Source organism: Antechinus flavipes, chromosome 2 (genome assembly GCF_016432865.1).
Source record: "Antechinus flavipes isolate AdamAnt ecotype Samford, QLD, Australia chromosome 2, AdamAnt_v2, whole genome shotgun sequence".
NCBI classification, from domain to species: domain Eukaryota; kingdom Metazoa; phylum Chordata; class Mammalia; order Dasyuromorphia; family Dasyuridae; genus Antechinus; species Antechinus flavipes.
The window spans coordinates 674,955,358-674,977,754 of NC_067399.1; the positions used below are offsets into that span (position 1 = coordinate 674,955,358).

Genomic DNA, 22,397 nt, shown 5'->3' on the forward strand with positions numbered 1-22,397 from the left:
GAGACAGGGGTGAGAGTTCAAGTATATTTGGGAACGATTGGGATTTATTTATTAAAGTTTCAATAAAAGTTTAATTTCAAAAAAAAAAGATTTTAACTCAATATAGTCCAGTTAATATTTATTTAGCACTTGCTATGTGCATGTCAGATGCCAGAAATAGCAAATAGGGGAAGGGGGAGTTGAGAATGCTTATATAGTGCCCACTATGGCATTGTGCCACATATGTGATCCTCACAACCACCCTGGAAGGTAGGTGCTGTTATTATCCCCTTTTTACAGATGAGAAACCGAAGGGCAGAGTGGTAAAGAGGTAGAGAGGGTCACACAGTGAATACTTGTCTGAATCTGAATTTGAACTCAGATCTTCCTGACTTGAGATCAAACGCTCTGGGCACTATGGCGTCACTTTGCCCCAATAAAAGAATCCTTGCCCTCCAAAAGCTTATAATCTACTAGTTGGACAAAATATGGAAATAGCTATATTAATGTGTAGTAATTAGAGGACAGAGGAGCACCAAGTGAAAGGTGGTCCAAGAGAAAGCCTTGAAGGAAGCAAGGAATTCTGGGAAATAAGGTTGAGGGAGGCACATACCCAGTCTGAAGGATGAGATGGATTCAGAGTTCAAAGACCAGGAGGACAGTGAAATTGACCCAGATAGATCAGGCAGAGTCCTGGGCAAGGTACCCAATCAGCCATGGAGGGCTTTAAGTGCCAAATGCAGACTTGATATTTTAACCTGGAGGCAACAGGGAGCTGCTCAGGTTCTTTTTAAAAATGATTTTCTTGATATCTTTTAGTTTTCCATCACTCTATTCTTTCCCTTAATCAACAACATGTATTTTATGGCTTATAAAAAAAATTACACAGAGAATCTTCCTGGCCCTTCACCACAACCTGTAAGGTAAATAGATAAAGTATTATAACTCCCACTTCACATATGCACAAGGTGAGGCTCAGAGAAGTAAAATAATTGACCCAGAATTAAATAACAACTTAAATAAAAATTAAACAGTGGGATCTGAGGCTCTCTCTCCTTTCCCCTAGTCAGATCATGGTCCAAACAACAAGTTGGAAGCCAGAAGATGAGGCAAGGCACAGGATCCCCGATTTAGGACTAAAAAAAAAAAAAAAAAAAAAACTAATTCCTCATTAGATAGATGAGGAACCAAGAAAAGGAAGGAGCTTTCTTAATCAGTGCCTATTGATTGATTGACTTTAAATTTCCAAAGTCTCATAATTCACTTGACCCCAGATCTAGTTGGCTGTCACTTCCAACTGCTCTGCTATCTCCTATTCATTCGCAAAGATCTTGAGCAGAAAAACAAACTAAATCCTGGGTCCAAGTTACTTCCCACAAATGGCTAAAGTCTCTGTTGTCTTTTACCCTGGGGAAGAAAAAGAAAGCACTTTCTTTCAGTCTTTGCAATGAGCCTCTTCTGCTCCTACTCCCTTCGATCCACTCAGCTCCCATTTTCTCCAAAGGAGAAACAGCTGCAGCATATTCTTCCAAGAGAGGAAGCGTCTTGTGTCCTCCTAAGCTAGAACATCATTCTGGTTGGTACGATGAGCCCAAATTTACCCCTCTGTGTTTGTATTCCTCATTTTATCCTAGGAGGTGAAGGCTGAGCAAACCATACCTCCTTTTTATGAGTCAGCCCTTTAATATTCAAGGACAGATATGATGCTCTCCACCCTCTCCTGCCCACGTCTTTTTTTCATCTCGTTAGCCGTCCCTAATTCCTTCATGGGGCTCTTGGATTCCATTTCTTTTTTTTTTTTCTTTTAAAGCTTTGTTTTTAATTTTCAAAATATATGCATAGATAGTTTTCAATATCCATCCCTGTAAAACCTTGTGTTCCAAAATTTTTTCTCCTTCCCTTTCCTCCTCTAGACAAGTAATCCAATATATGTTAAACATGTGCAACTCTTCCACACATATTTCCACAATATCATGCTGCACAAGAAAAATCAGATCAACACTATTGACCACAAAATAGAAAATTTTGATTGTATCAAATTGAAAAGTTTTTGTACAAACAAAACAAATGCAGACAAGATTAGAAGGGGAACAATAAACTGGGAAAACATTTTTACAATCAAAAATCTGATAAAGGCCTCATTTCCAAAATATATAGAGAATTGACTCTAATAAGAAATCAAACCATTCTCCAATTGATAAATGGTCAAAGGATATGAACAGACAATTCTCAGACGAAGAAATTGAAACTATTTATAGACATATGAAAATATGCTCCAAATCATTATAATCAGAGAAATGCAAATTAAGACAACTCTGAGATACCACTACACACCTGTCAGATTGGCTAGAGTGACAGGGAAAGATAATGGGGAATGTTGGAGGGGATGTGGGAAAACAGGGACACTGATACATTGTTGGTGGAATTGTGAACACATCCAGCCATTGTGGAGAGCAATTTGGAACTAGGCTCAAAAAGTTATCAAACTGTGCATACCCTTTGATCCAGCAGTGTCTCTACTGGGCTTATACCCCAAAGAGATACTAAAGAAGGGAAAGGGACTTGTATGTGCCAAAATGTCTGTGGCAGCCCTGTTTGTAGGGCTAGAAGCTGGAAACTGAATGGATGCCCATCAATTGGAGAATGGCTGGGTAAATTGTGGTATATGAATGTTATGGAATATTATTGTTCTGTAAGGAATGACCAGCAGGATGAATACAGAGAGAACTGGCGAGACTTACATGAACTGATGCTGAGTGAAATGAGCAGAACCAGGAGATCATTATATACCTCAACAATGATACTGTTTGAGGATGTATTCTGATGGAAGTGGATCTCTTAGATAAAGAGAGCTAATTCAGTTTCAATTGATCAAAGATGGGCAGAAGCAGCTACACCCAGAGAAAGAACACTGGGAAATAAATATAAACTGCTTGCATTTTTGTTTTTCTTCCCGGGTTATTTCTACCTTCTGAATTCAATTCTCCCTGGGCAACAAGAGAACTGTTCAGTTCTGCACAAATATATTGTATCCAGGATATACTGTAACCTATTCAACATGTAAAGGACTGCTTGCCATCTGGGGAAGGGGGTAGAGGGAGGGAGGGGAAAAATCGGAACAGAAGTTAATGCAAGGGATAATGCTGTAAAAAATTACCCTGGCATGAGTTCTATCAATAAAAAGTTATTTAAAAAAAAAAAAAAAGAAAGAAAAGAAAAATCAGATCGAAAAGGAAAAAAAAAAAGCAAACAAACAACAAAAAAGGGAAAACACTATGTTGTGGCACACACTCAGTCCCCACAGTTCTCTCTCTGGGTGCAGATGACTCTCTCCATCATAGTCTATTAGAACTGGCCTGAATCATCTCATTATTAAAAAGAATCACAATGATCAGAATTGATCATTGTATAATCTTCTTGTTACCATGTACAATGATCTCCTGGTCCTGCTTATTTCACTCAGCATCAGTTCCTGTAAATCTCTCCAGGCCTCTCTGAAATAATTCTGCTAATCATTTCTTATAGAAAAATAATATTCCATAACATTCATATGCCATAACTTATTCAACCACTTTCCAACTGATGGGCATTCATTCAATTTCCACCTCTTTGCCACTACAAAAAGGGCCACTACAAACATTTTTGAATATGTGGGTCCTTTCCCCTTTTTTATGATCTCATTGGGATACAGGCCCACTAGAGAAGTTGCTGAGTCAAAGGGTATGCACAGTTTGATAGCCCTTTGGGTATAATTCTAAGTTGCTCTCCAGAATGGTTGGATCACTTCACAACTCCACCAACAATGTATCTGTATCCCAGTTTTCCCACAACCCCTCCAACATTCATCATTATCTTTTCCTGTCATTTTAGCCAATCTGAGAGATGTGTAATGGGACCTAAAATTTGTCTTAATTTGTATTTCTCTGACCAAGAGTGATTCAGAGCATTTTTTCATATGACTAGAAATGGTTTTAATTTTTTCATGTGAAAATTGTTCATATACTTTGACCATTTATCAATTGGATTCTTACAAATTTGAGTCAATTCTCTCTATATTTTAGAAAGGAGGCCTTTATCAGAACCCTTGGATGTGAATTTTTTCCCCCAATTTACTGCTTTTCTTCTAACCTTGTCTGCAGTGGTATTGTTTGGACAAAAACTCTTTTACTTAATATAATCCAAATTATCCATTTTGCATTTTATAATATACTTTATCTCTTTGGTCACAAATTCTTTCCTTCTCCACAGATCTGAGAGATAGAGGATTCCATGATTTCTAAACCCTTCCTCACTCTAACCACTGACTTCTACTCCAGCATGTAATTGTCTATTCTACAAGATGATACAGCATTCAAGTATGATAGGAAGAAAGAAGGGCATGTTCTTTGCTCCCTTAGGCCTCTGAGCTTTCATTTACATTATGTCCTATGACACCTGAAATCCCCCTTCCTTCTTTCTTTTTTTTTTTCACCTTTTTGCTGAGACAATTGGGATTAAGTGACTTGCCCGGGGTCACACAGCTAGGAAGTGTTAAGTATCTGAGACAAGATTTGAACTCAGGTGCTCCTGACTTCAGGGTTGGTATGTTAAACACTGTACCACCTAGCTGCCCTGCCCTTCCTTCTTTGGATATTAGCCCTCACCTACAGGGCCACCTCCCACACAAGGCATTCAATCAGGGCATTTTGCTGCAATCAATGGAATCCATAATTAACTAGCTTTCTTGCCTTTCCTGTTATCCTATCAACTCTTAATGTGTCTGACCCCTTGACTTGTTCACCGAAACTAGCCATGGCACTCTCAATCTGTATGTGAACAATTAATTTTCTTTTTACTTTTGTATAAGACTTCATATTAATGGTTATTAAGTGTCATTTGATTACATTCATTTAATTTTTACCCAGTCAGGCTACTTGGTAATCCTAATTCCATTACTGAACACTTCAACTTTGTGCCTGCAAATTTAAGAAGGATGATATTGTCCTCTTCATCCAATATAATATAAATGTTAAAGGACCTACAGCCAAACACAGACCCCTGAGTCACTTGCCCCAAACTGAAGGCAACTGTCTTGTCACTTAATTTGCCTTTTGATTCCTCATTTACCATTTTTATTCCACCCTTCTTTTTACTCAGACATCTTCCAGGGAACTGATCCTTGTGGAGATGCAATCTGTCAATCGTCTCTGCAGATGTAGCAGCCCGCCCACTCACACACTCCTGTCCCTGCCTCAGCAGCCAGCTCCTGAAGACTCAAAACACAGAAAGTTCTGGCTACCACTGTCCTTGGTCTGACCAAATGGCTCAGCGTAGAAACCACTGATATTTTATCGGTGACGATGCCATGGAAGAAGGGGTATGATCTTCACTTTGCTGCTGACTTCTAAGAACCATGAAGACTTTCCCTCTGGTGGGCAGCTGAAATCACTTACAGATATTGTCTTTCCTCATTGGAATGGGAGCTTCTTGAGAGCAGGGACTGTCTCCCATTTGTATTTTTATTTCTAGGGTTTATTACAGCCCTTGACATATAGTCAATGTTTAATAAATACTCTTTCATCCATTCATTTATTCATTCTCACCTGGAAGTTGCCTGTTAGAGCTCAATCTCTTCCCAATCTGAAGAGAATTTTCCTTAGCAGAGAAAACCAACATGGAGCATCTGCCTTCGATCATTGATCAATTTCCCCAACTACCATGAGGATCGAATCACCAGTGGACAGGCCATCATTCTTTGCATCTGTGGAACAAACCTTGGTCTGCCCTTCTCAGAGGGATGCTCAGTTGTTAAACAGCTCAGGATTGGTTGCTTGGTTGAGTTCATGAATTTGGTAAAAGCCAGTATTGTTTCACTTTTTTATTTGTTTCCCTGTTGCTTGTCCCACTCAGTGATTTCCCATGCCATTCTCTTCCCCGGGTCTCAGTTTCTCTCTCAGTAAAATAAGGAAATCAGACACTAAGGCCCCTTCCAACTCCAGGCCTGTGATTATAGGATTTGTAAGGTCTTTCTCAGTTCCAATTATCTGGACAGGTGCATTGATTGGGTAAGGGAGGGGACATGAGGGGAGGTTCTAGTGAAATGGGACTCATTACTAGAGTTGGAAGTAAATATGTTGGAAAGCCTATGTAACCAGGCCATTTCTGTGATTATATTGGAAGATTATCTATATTGATTTTGAGGATCCAGCCTTCCTGCTGCAGGCAGGTGTGGTAGGCTCCCCAGCTAAGTTGAGTCAATCCTCATTGGCTGTAAGCTGTGTCCATCAGTGTCATTTTGCCAATAGAAGTACTGGCCCATTGCCAGAGCTCCCACATAATTCAGAGAAATTACGGTGATCGGGAGGCAGGAAGACCAAAGTCCAGTCAGCAACTGTTTGGGCTGTGTGCTAAAAGTCAGGGAGTGTGAGCTGGCCATGGCCCTTCCCCTTCAGAACCAAAGGAGGGCTCTGCACTCACTGCTTCAATGCAACTATTAAATAAATGCCTTGTAATTGTGTGTGTGTGTGTGTGTGTGTGTGTGTGTGTGTGTGTGTGTGTGTGTGTGTGTACACACACGCCCTTCTCTTCCCAGTGGACTAAAAGCCCCATGAGATATAGAAATGTTTTCTTAAACTCTGTGCTGTACCCAGTGCCGAGCACAGGGATTTACTTCTTTTCTTTAGGAAGTGGAAGAAAAGGTAGGGAGTTAATCAAATGGCAATTTTGAGGTACCTACTATGTTCTAGGGACAACGCTGAAAGTGTAAACGCCCAAGAAACAGCCCCTCAAGGAGCTCCCCATTTAGTGCCATATGATCTCCTCAGAACACAGTATTCCCAGAGTAGAAAAATGCCTCTCCTGATACAGATGCAATGTGAAAGTCTTAGAAAGTGGCCTTTCACATTGAGAGTTTAAGTGACAATTTCCCCCGATTTCCTGGCTCCAAAGTCATCCCAGAAGCCATTAGCCAAAGCCAGACACCTTCTGTCTTTTTAGGAAGCTCCCCTGAAAGTGTCAATTGGGACCTTTCTGTCACTTTTAGGTTCAAGTGTTTAAGAGGAGAGGAGGCCACAGATTTGCAGGAGGAAAGAGACCTGAAGGCACAGTCAGTTAGATTGGATGCTTACATCACAGGCTTGGAGGAAGGAAGAGACCTGTGTGACCAACCTACACCTGAGCAATCAACTCCTGCAAGCATTATCAGTGAGTGACTTTCTGCCTCTGCAGGAATATCTACATCAAGGAAGATCCCTATCACCTCTCAGAGTAGCCCATTCATCCTTGGGACAGCTCCCATCCTCTGCTACCAATTCTGAATCTTCTCCTTGGAGTCTTCAAACACTTTGAAGATTGCTGTTGTTTATCATACCCCCAAGGCTTCTCTGACTTAATGCCCCCTTCTCTACGAACCAGGCAATCTGATTGTTGGCCAGAGTGAACAAACTGACCCATTTAGGCCACTCTGTTCACAGTTGATCCTAAACACCAGATCCATCTTCCCTTCATCTTCCCAACTATTCAGTTATCTACTCTGGCCATCTCACCATCTGTCCCCTCAGTACAAATCTAGTAACTCCACTATCAACTGCTGGAGAAAACCATTTGTTTTAGAAACAATGGCAAATCATCCCCCTTTTATGTTTTTTCCTCTTTCTTCCAAGTTCATCCTACCAATTAACTGAGCCCCAGGCCAATCTTTCTGCAATGTGACTTTTATTTATGAGTTTTATTTATAATTCTCCTTTTTTTTCCTCTGTAAGATTTTGCAAATGAATTTACATACTAAAGTGGTGTTGCTCTTGGCTGTTATCTCTCTCCATTTGTCAAGGGGATAAGTGTTTGCTGATGGGCGTGGTTTCTAGGTTCTTTTGGTCTCCTTGTTCTGAAAATTACTTTTATTAAATTTACTTAGTGATGATCTCTGTTGTTATCTGTCACTTTATCCATTTCCTATGTTCAAGATCAAGATCTCATTTGGGGCAGGATTGAGCTATTTTATAGGCTTCTACTTAGAGCCAGTTTACTTATTTAACAATTGAGGAAACTGAGGTGTAAGGTCATTAAGTGTCTTACTGAAGATCATATGGATAGAAAAATGCACATGATAAGATTAGATTAAGATTTGAACACAGACTTCTGATTCAAACCCACTGATTTTTTTAATTATTATTTTTTTTCTTATCCATTAATGTTCTTACAGCACAGAGACTACAGATCTCCAATTCACAAACTCATTTCCTATTTCTTAACATGTCATCAGTTTGGGGCATCTAGGTGGCGCAGTGGTTAGAGCGCCAACTTTGTCCAAGATCTTATAACTCCAATTTATTTTGGATGATCTTATTGAATTCTTTGTAGAATTTCTTTCCCCTTCACCCATAGAAGTAGATTTTGATAGTTAAGTTACAATTATCTTCATTTAGGACATTCGAACTCTTGCCTCAGAAACTTTGCTCGGGCTGCCTGCCTCCCATGGTCCATGTGCACATCCAGACTGCACTTCTTTACCTCTGCTTTTTAGAATCTAAAATGCAAATATCACCTCCTATGTGGAGCTTTTCCTGATTTTGCTCTGTTGCTAGTGCCAACCTCAAAAGTACTTGTGATTTATTTTATACACAGTTTATACTTGCATATACTCCCATAGCCTTTTCTCCCTTCAAAGAATATTGTAGACAGGTTTTATTTTTTCTTTTCTTAGCATCTCCGGTGTTAGAATATTTAATAATGATTGCTGATTGATTTTTAAAATAATTCATGAAATGATTAAATTCATTAAACCTTAATTCAAATAATTTACCTTCCTTAGTAAAGATTTACATTAATTAATTGGAATGAATTAACAAACAAACTCCACATCTGGATAAGGAATTGATGAATTCTGAATGCAGACTGAAGGAGATTTTTTTTCACTTTATTCTTTTTCATTTTTTTCCCCTTTTGATCTGTATCTTCTTTCACAACTGTGACTAACATGGAAATATGTTTTGCATGATAGCACATGTATGACCTATAGCAAAATGCCTATCGTCTTTAGAAGAGTGGAGTAAAGGGGAGGGAGGAAGAACAACTTAGAACTCAAAATCTTGTAAAAATTCATGTTGAAAACTGTCTCGACATGTTATGGGGGGTGGGAGGAGGATGGTGTTTAAAAATACAATAAAATGTTCAAGGAAATAAAAAACAAACCAAATAACCTTTCCCCTCACTCCCTCTAAATCTCTAGCGAGAATCTTTATTTGATGGTTCGTTCTCATTCCCTTTTCCTCTCGCCTCTGGGAGGCAGCTAGATACAAAGAGATAAATGGACTTCATGGCAGGAAGAGGTCCTTAAATCTGACCTCAAGTTATCCACTGGCAGCAGGACTCTAGCTAGGCAGGTCACAGCTTTTCTCAACATCAGTTTCGTCATTCGTAAAATGGTCACAGAACCCTTATTATCAATGTGGTGGGAAGGATCAAATGAAGTGAAAGATGTGCAGCACTTTACAAATCATAAATGTATTATATGCACACTATATAATCTGCTTCCAACTTGTTATGATTTATTATTATTACTGCTATTAAGTGGCTCAGTGGTTAGTCCTCTGGGGCAGGAAGATGAATTCAAATCTGCTCTCAAACACTTACTGACTTTATGGCTCTGGGCAAGAAACTTCTCATCTGCTTCAGTTTCCTCATCTATAAAATGGAGATGATAACCTTCTCAAGCTTCTTGTGAGATTGTGCTATCTAAATGCTATTATTATTGGTATTCCCCCAAAGGAGATCAAAGGAAAAGTAAGAGGACCCCTAAAACCAAAATTTTAGGGGCGCTTTTTGTGGATACCCCAAATCTTTTAGGAGCACTTTTTGGGGATAAAACCCCAAATCTTTTAGGAGCGCTTTTTGGAGAGGCAAAGATTTGTGAACTAACTCTCCTGGGCCTGTATCCCAAAGAGAGCATAAAGAAGGGAGAAGGCCCTACACGTGCAAAACTGTTTGTAGCAGCTCTTTTTGTAGTGACGAGCAACGGGAACCTGAATGGATGCCCAACAGGTAGGGAATGGCTGAATAATTATGGTCTGAGAATGTAATGTTTATTTTGCTGCAAGAAATGAGAAAGGGGATAATTTCAGAGAAACGTGGGAAGACTTGCAGGAACATCAGCAAAGCGAAAGAGCAGAACCGGACAATTAAGCATTCCAGAACTCCAATGGGACAAAGAGAAGCAGCTTGGAAAGGCTCTCCTGGTTGCAGGGAGAGTCCCAGGAAGAAACCTGCTCTCCAGCTCCGGAGAGGTGATGGATTCAGGATGCAGAATGAGCTACAATGGACAGTGCGGGATTTTGTGTGTGTTTGACTGCTTGTTTACCAGCTTGTGGTCTGGGTGGAGTGGGAAAGAGGGGAAAGTTGAAGGGCTTTCGTTGAAAAATAAAATAAGATGGAAAACAGTCCGACTCATTGTGTGGTGAAAGCAGCGTTGGTTTAACCCTTCGCCTGCTGGATTTTTAACGAGCACTTAGCAGAGGTCGCGCTCTTGCTCGCTGGGACAAGAGGGAGTGGGGAGTCGGCGCTGACCCGGAGATTTCATAAGCGCAGGAACCCGGGACAGCCCCCGGCGGCGCAGGCCCGAGCCCCGGGCTCTTAAGACTCTGGCCGGGGTCCCCAGCGCAGTGGGTATCCGAAGCAGGGCAGGGACGCAGGGCACGTCTCCAGGCCGGGAAGCTGCATCCTCCTGGAGCTGAAAAGTGGCTTCCTGTTTTCTGCCAGCTCAAGCCTGAGCGGGGGTCCTCGGGAGCAGCCCCGGCTCTCGATCCCCGCCTCGGAGCTCCATCCAGCGGCGGCAGCGGTTCGTCCAGGGACCCTTTGTCCGTCGCGGCCCCCGACCCTGAGCTCTCTCTCTCCGGGAGGGCCCTCACTTTACCTGCCGGCGGCCTCAGGATGCTGCGGCGGCGGCCGCGGAAGGAGGGGGAAGAAGAAGGGGAGGCGGGGCGGGGGCGGGGATGTAGGGGCGAGGGCGGGACCGGGCCGAGGAGAGCTCCGGGGCGGGGCCGGGCCGGGGGCCATTGAGTCCCGGGAGCCCGGCGGGGACGAAGCTTCGGGCCGGGTTCGGCCTCAGGTGACCGGCCCAGCCGCTGTCCAGGGCTGCCCGGGAGGGAGCCGGCAGCCACCACAGCCTCGGAAGGAGGAACAGGAGGCGGGGGCTGCCCCGGACGCACGGTCGCGGTCGGAGAGCCAGGGAGGAGGGAGCAGCAGCCCCTGGGGAGCCCGCGGCCGGTGGCTGGCAGGGGGAGCCGGCAGGCGGCGGCAGGGCGGGCTCGGTGGGCGCCGGGAGCCCCGGCTCTTCCTCGCCGAGTCCCTCCGATGCCCGGCCGGACCGCAGGGGACTGGCCCACTAACCCGGACGAGGGAACCTGCGCATCCCGAACTGCTGGTGAGCAGACGTGTGTGCGTGAGCGCGCTTGCGCGAGTGATTGTGTGTGCGCGCGTGTGTACGTTTATCGGGGTGCGCTTTTCTGCACTTAGGCACGTGTGACTCGTTCTGAGGGGGTGTCCCTTGTAGTTCCCCGTGCTCGTCCTTCTGTGTACCTGCGGGGCTGTGTCTGGACGCCTTGGCGTCCGCGTGGGTGCGTGTGCGCACCTGCCCGGATCTCTTGTCCGGCACTTGGGGCGGGGGGAGGGGGCGGAAGTGCGCTCGTTGGCGACAGCTGGCTCGCTCACCCCTGCGAGGTGCCCGGGTGCCCGGGGAGGACGCCTCTCCCGAGCCCCGCGTCCCCGGCTGGCAGGAGCCGAGGCAGGAACGTCCCCAGCCCGGCTCCGCTCCGCCCGGGACAGCCGGAGGAAGGGGAACGGGCCGGCTCAAGGTCACACGCGCCCCGAGAGAGCGACGTGGAAGCCGGGCCCGCGAACTCCCCAGGATGCCTAGAGCCGGGCTCTGAAGGCCGCTCTCTAGAAGGAAGGCGGCGAGCCTCGGCCCCTGGGGGAAGGCGGGAGCACTTGGCCGGGAGCTGGGGCAGATGTTTGTGAGGAAACTTCCTCTGCGGTCTTCCAGGAGGGTGACCCCGGCCAGGTGGGGTCTGACACGCGCGCGGGCGCACACTGCCCTCAGCCCCGTGTGTGTGTGTGTGCGTGTGAGTGTGTGTGCGTGTGAGTGTGTGTGTGTGTGTGTGTGTGTGTGTGTGTGTGTGTGTGACAGAGACAGACTCGGAGGCAGACAGAGTTATGGGGGAGGGGGCGGAGAGAAGACATCCCCGGGCTGAGTTGGCCCGGCGGTTCACGAGCCATTCCCCGGGGCTCTTTGTGCTCCCGATAAATAATGGAACCCCTGGCTGAGCGCCCCCGGGGCCGCCGTGCTCAGCGCTGCTGGGAGAGCGTCAGCGGGGGCTGTTCTAGAGACAGAAATGTCCGGGCTGTTCTCGCCTTGGGCTCAAACCGCAGCCTGGAGGATTAAAAACGAAACCCAGCCCGGCTCTGCTGCTGTTTTATTATACAGAATAACCGGGCGGCCCGGCCCGGCCTCCCGGGGTGTTAGAACGAACAGGACCGGAGTCCAGACCCCACCCTCACTCTACAGCTGGGGAAACCCTTCCGGAGAGGCTTGGGACTGTCCTAAGGTCACCCAGTCCAACACTGGGGAGCTGCTGCAGGTTCGGGAGAAAGAAGGCAGGAGAAAGGTCTCACGCAGCCCACAGGGCTGTTATTTTGAAAAGTGAGCACTCTGCTTGCCAAAGCCTGCCGCTGACAGTGGAACCGCCTGATGTCAGGGCAGGAGTTTTCTTTCTAGATCTAACGCCCATCACCATGAATGCTCCTGGTCACACTGGCCGCAGCCCGGCTCCAGGGCCTTCCTATTATGAGCCCAGAGTTCCCGGCAGAGTCAATAGCTGGCCAAGAGTTCTGCTGACCTTTTCTTCCCAGAGTTTTGTAAGAAGGTTTTTTTTTAATTTTTAATATGACTTTCCTGTCTTCCCTTTTTATTTGTCTCTGCTTCAATTTTTCTTATGGCCAAGTATATCCGCTTCTCCCTTACTCTCCCTTTCTCCCCTCTCCTTTCCTCTCTTCTCCTCTTTTCCCCTTGCTCTCTCCTCCCTTCCCTTCCCCTTCCTTTGTCTTCTCTCCCTTCCCTTCTCCTTTCTTTTCCTCCCTTGCCTTCCCTCTTCACTTCTTTCCTCTCCTTTCTTCCCCTCTCCTCTCCTCCCTTCCCCTCCTTGTCCCTCTCCTCTTCTTCCCTCTTCTCTTCTTTTTTTTTTCTTTTTTCTTTCTTATCTTTGGGGGGGGGGCTTGGAGTCACCCACTGAATGTTCCCAGCCGGGCTGCTAAATTTAGCTCCCACAATTACACTGGGAGACCAGCCGTGTCACCGCAGGATCTCAAAGCCGGAATTGACCTTCGCCATCGGAACCCTTGTTCTTGAGGGGAGAAATCTGAGGCTGATGATGGCAGGACTGAGACCCCTGGTCCCCTAACTCCCAGCGCAGGCCTTTCTCCTCAGGGCAAGGATGTTCATTCTAGGAAATCTCGTGGGATTTCTGGGTTTATTTCAGTCGGCATCCCCTCCCTGCCCTTTAACCTCACCAGCCGGTTCATTAAAACATTGACTTCAGATAGAACCACTGTTGGCGATTTTCAGGTTGGATGGAGAAGCTGAACCACATCCCTTTGTTCAATAGGTCATTTAACAGACTTGGTCACTGAGGCTCAGAGAGGGGGTGACCTATACAAGGTCACCCAGCCACAAGGGCAGAATTGAAGCTTGGGAGCTGGAAGGCACCTGGGGGGGGGGAGGGTCAGTGAGCCAAGAGACAGGCAGAGGTGAAATGGCTCCTGGTGGGAAGCGGCAGGATTAGAACCCAGTTCCGGAGCCTCAGTGAATGTCAGGGAGACTAGACCAGTCTGTCCTGGAGGGATTTTCCAGAGACTTTGCTCTTGCTGGCCCAAAGGAGGGGCCTGATAACCTTTCCTTGACTGACTGTGCAAATCCCGGGGATGAGGAATGGAGATTGGGGTGTCTCTCCACAGTGGGAAGGGAGGGGAATGGGACTCTGGCCTCAGGCCCTGCGTGCTGGTCTGACTCTCCCTTTTCCAGACCAGAGGGAGAAAACAAGATCCAGCTAGTCCAAACTTTGCACTTTCCAGAGGAAGAAACCTTTCCATAAAAGGGGTTTAACCCTCTTGTTTAAGAATGAGAAAATCAAGGCTGATGGAGAGATCATGGAGTGGGATTTGAACCCAGAGCCCCTACCTGCAGTCAGCCCACTCCACTGGGGGAGAGGGTTCTCCTTATGGAGACCAACTAGATGAACTTGGAGTGGAGGGAGCCATTCCTTCCAGCCTTGGCCCCTCCTCCCCTCCTTGGGCCACTCTCCAAAGAGCCAAGCTTCAGATTATTGTTAATATTCTCTGCATAATTATTTCCAGAGTTAAAAATAGCCAAACGTGCGTTCTTTCTGCCCGTTGGCGCACGTTGCCTAGCGACATGGGTTCGGGGTGAGTTTTTGCTTCCTTTTTTTCTAAGTTGCCCCTTGTGTTGGAGAGAAGCAGCTGGGCCCCCAGGCTCCCGTGAGCTCCCCTGATTGTCAGAGGACTCTGACAATAAGTAGAAGAAGGGATGGCCTGGGGGTTAAGAGAGCAGGGTCCAAATCCCCCTCGGTGATCTCTAAAGCCTCAGTTTCTTCACAGGGAGAATGGGGGGATGATCCTTTTCTTCTTACTGCCCCACCATTTAAAAAACTGAGGCCCAAAGGACTCAATGGTTTTCCCAACACTGCTGGTCCAGTGAGCGGCAGATTGGAGCCCCTTATTTCACATCCGTTCCTTCTCCTGTGCCTCGCTGCCTTCCCAAGGTTCACTGGAGGAGAGGAATCTGTCTAAGGCTGAAAAAACATGAGCAATTTGTCCTCAGCCACTCCTCCTTGCTGGGATGAAGGCCGTGCTTCGTTCCTCCCTTCCCCGTTGCCCCTGCTGGCGTCTCCCTGGGGCCTCTGTGCTCCCCTAGCTCTCTGCCTCCATTTCCTCAGTGGATCCCCCAAGAGGTTGGTGAGGAAGGGGTTGGGTACAGGAAGAGTGAGCTAAGTCCCAAGCCGGGGCTCGCCCTGATGCCTGAGAGAAGGAGCCCGAAGTCCTGGCTTCAAATCCCGGCTTTGTCGCTCACAAATTACAACGGTGGGCAAGACATTGACCTTGTCTGGTTTTCACTTTGCTGGCCTTTTTAATGGGGGCAGAGATCAGTCTAGAGGTTTGGGGTAAGGAAAAATTCAAGATGACAAGAGAAAAAATATTTAGGGAGAGGAGCAAAGCTTGGATATGGGATTTAGTCTGTATCAGGGTGGGCTAGATGGGGGAGGGGGGACGTTTAGGAGGAAGCATGGTGTGGAGGAGGCTAGATGGGTTTGATAGGGCTTGGTTCAGAGAGCTTTGACTGCCAGGAAAGAAAATTTAATTAATAGGCAACAGGGAGTCATATGGTTAGATTTGGAGCGGTCTTTGAGATGAGGAAAATGAGACTAGGGACAGAAGTGACTTGCCCAAGATCATTTGGTTAATCTTTGGTCCCAACTCTTTACCCAAGCCTCATAAGAAGATTAAAGATTGTGTTCCTTGAACAATCATAGTTTGTTCATATTTTTTCTGTTAAATTTAAAATTTTTTATTGATTACATTTTTTATTTTTTTAATTTCTATTGATCTTTTCTTTTTCTATTCCCTAATTTCTGAATGCATCCATCCTGGTCCCTTCCTCACGGAGTCATCCCTTATAACAATTGGGGAAACCATTTAGTAAACTAAATCAAGTCACTTGTGGCAGTGTGTGTGTGTGGGGGGGGTGCCACGCTCAGAGTTCTCCACCTCTGCCAAGGAAAGAGGCAGATGCGTGTTCTCGTACCTCTGGAAAGAGGCAGGCGCGTGTTCTCGTACTCTTCAGAGCTGAGATTTTAGCCAAGCATTTGATCAGATCTCTCGTGCTGTTCTCATGGGCAGGATGGTGAGGTGGTGAGAGACAATCCCATATAGTTGGTGATGGAACTAATCAAATGACTGTAACCAAGAGGTAGTTTATTAATGGTTTGCTGTCGAGCCCCATACTATAGATCATTGCTATCAATGACGTGGATAAAGGCATAAAGACGGCAGGTTTATTGGGTTTATAGATGATGAAAGGACATTTAGGGGCAGGGTAACATTGGGTAATGGAGTCGGTATCCAAAAAGACATATCGCAACACTGGTCTGAATCTAATATGATAAAGATACATGGAGACAAATGTCAAGTATTATACTTGGGTCCAAAAAATCAACTCCCTAAATCCCAAGATAGGGAAGCTATGGCTTCCCAGAATTAGTCTGCAAAATCGTTGGGCATTTAAACACAAGTCAAATATGGAATTAGATTGTCCTCTGGTGGGTGGTTGTGGCAAGGAAGTAAGCATGGGTTCTCAAAAGCTCCACCAGGAGAGCACATCAGCTCTGGGTGGTCCGTTGTTACTGGGAAGCTTCAGGGATGAGCTTGGGAACAGCTGACTGTGTCTACTTTTCAAGGACCGTTCCAGCCAAGTGTGGGAAGGTTTTCTCACCAGCACACTGCTCGCAATTCCTTGTGTCTTGTCCCTGATATTTCAGAGTATTTAAGAACCTGGGAAGTGATGGTGCTGGTGTCCTCCGGCCTGATCAGAACACATCTGATGGGTTGTATTTGATTCTTGATAACCTGGGATCATTCCGAAGAGTTCATTCAGGATGGTGAGGGACTCTCGGAACATGGCGTGAAGTCATTGGGGCTTCTGAGTGAAGAGTTCAGGCAGGATACCTACATGTGGTCTCCCTTATCAAACTGGTCGACTTCCTGTTCTCTGAGTGGAAACATTTAAAAGCCTCCACTTTAGTTTCTCTAGGATTATTAAGAAATAATATTTCTGGGGCAGGTAGTTGGTGTAATGGATAGCGCATCAGTCCTTAAGTCAGGAGGACCTGAATTCAAATGTGGACTCAAGACACTGAACACTTCCTGGCTGTGTGACTCTGGGCAAGTCACTTAACCCCAGTTACCTCAGCCAAAAAAAAAGAAAGAAAGAAAGAAATAATATTTCTTTACTCTAAAACACCCTTTTCAAAATCTTTGGAAAAGCCTCCAGTAAGGGCTTGTGTAGGTTGAGGACCTTCCTTAAGGACATGAGTTAAGAACCAACCTCCGGAAGTATTGGGAGCCAGCACCTTTCAAGGGGAAGGCTCCTCTTCCTTTGGAAGGAAGGGATCCAACTTCCTCAAACCATTGATTGCTCCAAAGGAGAGCCCAGAGGGGATGAGATGGCGACTCTGTCATTCTGGAAGCTTGCTCAAACTGGTTTGTTCCATATTCGGATTCTTTTTCTTCAGTGTTCCTATAAGTGTTCCCTGAGAGAATCATGTCTTAGGGAATTGAGTCCTCTGCCAGTTGGGGCGTCTCTCTCTTTATGCTAGAAATACTTGGATATGTGATTTATATTAAATTAAATGAATGAACTTTGTGCCTACGAGGTGCTTAATAAATGTATCTGGACTAAATGATGGCAGCAGAAGGGATTTCTGTTCTGGGATAGGTCAGACTAGCAGTGCCCCCTTCCCTCCCCGAATGGGGTGACATGGTGGTCAAAGGTGTCCATGTCTGCTGCCCCAGACAGGAAACGTGTCCAGGGACTGGGGAGCTCCGTCCTAATGCTCCGCGCTGTGCCCTGAGCAGACGTGCCAGGATGAAGAAGGCTGGGTGACGGCATCCCGCCGGGCTGGGAAGAGGAGGAGGGATGAGGGTGAGGGCGACCTCGGATGGAGATGAGGGAGTGGGGGCGGCAAGGGATGCCCATTCCCTCCAGTGGCAAGCACGGCCTTTCAGGACAGGGTCGCTTCTCTTTTTGTCTTCGAAGCCCCTGCATCTGCCAGTGTGCCCGGAACATGAGAAGCCCCTGAGTCATTGCACTGAATCAGGTTAGGGGAGAGAGAAGCGAACAAGAGGAGGGTGGGTTAGAGCTTGGACATAGGATCAGAGATCTGGAATGAGGAGCGTTGAAGCTCAGCTCTCTTTTGCTTTATTAGTACATATTTACTTCAGTCTTGATGGACTGACGTTGTAGACACACACTATTTAAAAAGTCTTTATGCATTTATTTACACAAAGGTGCTTTAGCCCACTTAGTTTATGCATGAGAAAGCTAAGGCTGACAGAAGTTAAGCTACTTATCCAAAATGACACGGGTAGTAAGCATCAGAATTGTTCGGCCATTTCAGTTGATCTGACTCTTCATGACCCTATTTGGGGTTTTCTTGGCAGAGATATCGGAGGCTTTTGCCATTTCCTTCTCCAGATCATTTTACAGATAAGGAAACTGAGGTAAAGTGGGTAAAGTGATTTGCTGGTGAGTCTGGGGCTCGATTTGAACTCGTGTCCTCTGAATCCAGACCCAGAGCTCTTTCATCCAAACAGTGATTCCCCCAGAGCCTTTAGAAAATCCTGGGCTCACCCAGTTGGTCTCATTATCTCAACATTTCAGCCTCCACCCCTGTAATCCTTAGTTCTCCGATGCCTCCTCAGGCTTCTCTTGTCTGCGAGCCCTTTCCCAAACAGGATCTCAAAGGACTTAGAGCTCTGTAGAACCTGTGAGGGAGGTAATGCTCGCTCATTTTACAGATGAGGAAACCGAGATCCCGTGAGTGAGGGTTATAGGGCTTAAAGGAGGGAGCAGCCGGGGATTTGAACCTGGGGCTTGCTCCCCCAATATGGATTCACAGAATTCTAGGACAGAAAGTCTTGGAGGCTGCCTCGTGTGGCCAGGGTCTGCAGGGGACCCCCTGCTACACTCCCTCTGCCTTAAGGCGGCCGCCCCAATGGGGACAGATCTGCCACAAGAAGGCTCCTGGGTTCTCTGCATCCTCCCCATCAGTCCTGCTGATCCAGAAGATCGAGCCGGGCCCTTCCTCGTGGCAGCTGTTCAGGAGCAGTCAGCAGCTCCCTCCTCTCTTCTCCCTCTGGCCAAGCATCCCCATGCCCTTCTTCCATCCCTCCTGAAGAGGAGAAAAAGGGGCTCGTGGAGGACACTGGGAGGGCCCTCCCCCGCGCACGCTGCCCACACCCTTTCCATTAGGCCTGCGGTTAACGTGCCGGGCACCCAGCCTTCCCCCACCGGGCCAGGGGACGGCTCCACTTATTCTGAGACAGGAGGCCGCCATCAGTCACTACTCCTCATTAGCTCTTCTTCATGACTGAGCAGGGTGTGTGGGGGAGGGGGGCTTTCTGTTTGTTCTGCCCCCATCTCTGCCTGTCTCTCCTCTTCTTCTCCACTTCCCGCCTGTCTCCCTAGTTTTCTGTCTCTTTCTTTCTCTCTTTCTCTTTGTGTCTCTCTTTCTCTCTCTCTTTCTCTTTGTGTCTCTCTTTTTCTCTTTCTCTTTGTGTCTCTCTGTTTCTCTCTTTGTGTCTCTCTTTTTCTCTTTCTCTTTGTCTCTCTCTGTTTCTCTCTTTGTGTCTCTTTCTTTCTCTCTCTTTCTCTCTGTGTCTCTCTCTCTTCTCTTTGTGTCTCTCTTTCTCTCTTTAAATCTTTGTGTCTCTCTTTCTTTCTCTCTTTCTCTTTGTTTCTCTCTCTCTTTCTTTCTTCTCTTTGTGCCTTTCTCTCTTTTTCTCTCTTTCTCTTTGTGTCTCTCTCTTTCTTTTTCTCTCTTTCTCTTTGTGTCTTTCTCTCTTCTCTTTGTGTCTTTCTCTCTTTCTCTCTCTCTCTCTTTTCTCTCTCTTTCTTTCTTTTTCTTTCTTTCTCTTTGTGTCTGTCTCTCTCTTTTTCTCTTTAAATCTTTGTGTCTCTCTTTCTTTCTCTCTCTTCTCTTTGTGTGTCTCTCTCTTTCTCTCTCTCTTTGTGTCTTTCTCTCTTTTTCTATCTTTCTCTTTGTGTCTCTTTCTTTTTCTCTCTTTCTCTTTGTGTCTTTCTCTCTTTCTCTCTTTTTCTCTCTCTTTGTGTCTCTCTCTTTTCTCTCTTTCTCTTTGTGTCTCTCTTTTTCTCTCTTTCTCTTTGTGTCTCTTTCTTTTTCTCTCTTTCTCTTTGTGTGTCTCTCTCTTCTCTTTGTGTCTTTCTCTCTTTTTCTCTCTTTCTCTTTGTGTCTCTCTCTTTCTCTCTTTTTCTCTCTTTGTCTTTCTCTTTTTTCTCTCTCTCTGTGTCTCTCTCTTTCTTTCTTTTTCTCTCTTTCTCTTTGTGTCTCTCTTTTTCTCTCTTTCTCTTTGTGTCTTTATCTCTTTGTCTCTCTCTTTCTTTCTTTTTCTTTCTTTCTCTCTTTCTCTTTGTGTCTGTCTCTCTCTTTTTCTCTTTAAATCTTTGTGTCTCTCTTTCTTTCTCTCTCTGTCTCTCTCTGTGTCTCTTTTTCTGTCTCTCCCCTCCCCCTCCTTTGTGTGTGCTGCCATGTAGAAAACCCAGAGCATCCATCCCTCCAGCTCACCGGAAGGACCTGGGGCAGAAGGGCCGGGCCTCTGGGGGGGAACCAAGAACAGCGACTTGAAAGTTTCCGTGGTTTGATTCATGGTGAGGGCCTTTGTTTCCCGCAGCGTTCTGCCATCTTGTTTCAGGAGGGCGAGGAGGTTTTTCTCCTTGGTGAGAGAAGGGCCTGGTCTGAGATGGAAACAGACTGTCTGCCCACGTAACACGGCGCTTTCTCTCTCATGACCTCATTCATTACCCTTTAAGGGAGTGCAATGGTTATTTCTTATTTTCCCACTGGGGAAGCCGAGAGGAAATCACTTTCCCAATGTCATGTAGCTGGTGTCCGAGGCGAGATTCGAACCTGCACCCGGGGCGTAGTGCGGTGACCACTGCGCTGCAGCCATCCCCGCTTTACAGCTATGAATAAATGACGTGCAATGTAGGTCCTGGGTCCCTTAATGAAAGATTCGGGGAAAGCCAGTGCATACTGCAATGAGAAGCTTTTGAACCAGGAGTCAGAAGGCTGAGCGTGGATGCTTGCTCACCTACTGCGTGCCCAGTGAGCTGCTGTAGCTTTTGAGCCTCAGCCTTCTTATCTGTAACATGGGATGACCTGTGGGTGGGCTGTTTTGAGGAAAGACTGTATTTAAATGCTAGTTATTATTTTTATTGTTACTTGGCTCTATTTTGTTAACTTTATTGTTATTTATGATATTATCATTATTTGTTATTAATAATTTATTATCAAAAGACTATGTAAAGAGATGTCAGTTATTAATACCGATTGTTTGGAGCCCAGAAGAGGCAGCCCCCGGCCCCTCCTCCTCAGTGACCCCCCCGTCTGCCTTCACAGGGGTCACCTCTCATAGTAGGGAGGCTGGGGCCGGGCTTTAGTGCCCAGAGGATCTTCCCTCTTTCTAAAAACCAGGCTGGTAAGAGTTGGCCCCTTCTCTGAATCGTGCTTTGAGTAACGAAGAGAAAATGCTAAATTTCATGGGAGTGAAATTTTAGGGAAAAGAAAGATGTTTTCTCACACAACAAGTTCCTGGCCCAGTCTGGATGGGCCTCTTGGGGGAGGGGGGGCGTTCTGCTGGACAGCTCCATGGCTCCAGCGTCAGGTCCATCTTCCTCAAACACACACCTCTCTGGGGGCCTCTCCCTGCCATTGCCCCTGCTCCTCCGTGGCCCACCCTCCAGTGGTTCTGCTCTTCCAGGGATCCAGGGCCGCACAACGTCCCCGCCCGCAGGATGGACTTTTGCTAGGGGAGAAGCTTGGACTTGCCCCAGTCTCTCCACCCCGACCCAAATCTGGAGAGTGGGCCCGGGCCTGGGGCCCAGCTTCTGTCCTCCTCCTCCTTACACAGCGTCCGCCATCTTGTGCCAGAATTCCCGCCGAGCACTCCCTGCTTCTCCTCCCTGAGCCTCCCATTTCCCATTGCTCCTCATTCTTCAGATCCTGAGGGGGGGCCGGAAAGGGCCGGGGGCTCACTCATCCTCGTCTGGAGGATCTCGTTCAGGGTTACTCGGGTTAGGGAGCACTCCTGTTCCTGAACGAGGGCCCCGTCTCCTATCCAGGTGCACTTGCTCTCATGGGAGCCGCACCATGGACTCAGAGCTCGAGGGGACCTTGTGGGCAGCAGGTCCAGCTTCTCATCCCACAGATGGAAACGGAGGTAGATGGGGATGAGCAGACTGCCGAGGTCCCCAGGCTCGGTTCCCTTCCCTCCCAGCTCTTCCTCCCGCTGTTAGTATAGAGACTGTTAGTATAGAGATGGTTGTTTGAACGTCATCTCCTCCTTTGCTGGGAGCTCCTTGAGGGCAGACACTGTTTTTGCCTTTTTTGTACTTAGCACAGTGCTTCACATACAGTAGGTGCTTAATAAATGTCTATTGATTAATTGTTACAAATCCAGCTATTCACTCAATTGGGACACACTTGGAAATAAAATTGGAGAGATAAATTGGGTCAGGCTCCTGGAACTTCTGGAAAGGAAGGGCTGCAGTCTTGCCCTTGCTACTTGGAATCTGGGAGATC

The 22,397-nt window shown here is 46.5% G+C and overlaps 1 protein-coding gene across 1 annotated transcript in view; it reads left to right on the plus strand.

Annotated features, from left to right (window-relative positions):
• Positions 1 to 11,276: 11,276 nt before the first annotated feature.
• The window catches only part of STAMBPL1 (STAM binding protein like 1), a 37,006-nt gene continuing 25,885 nt past the window's right edge, over positions 11,277 to 22,397 (plus strand). Inside the window, exon 1 of the mRNA XM_051982661.1 lies at positions 11,277 to 11,374. The gene's annotated coding sequence lies outside the window, so the exon portion shown is untranslated. The remainder of the gene's footprint in view (positions 11,375 to 22,397) is intronic.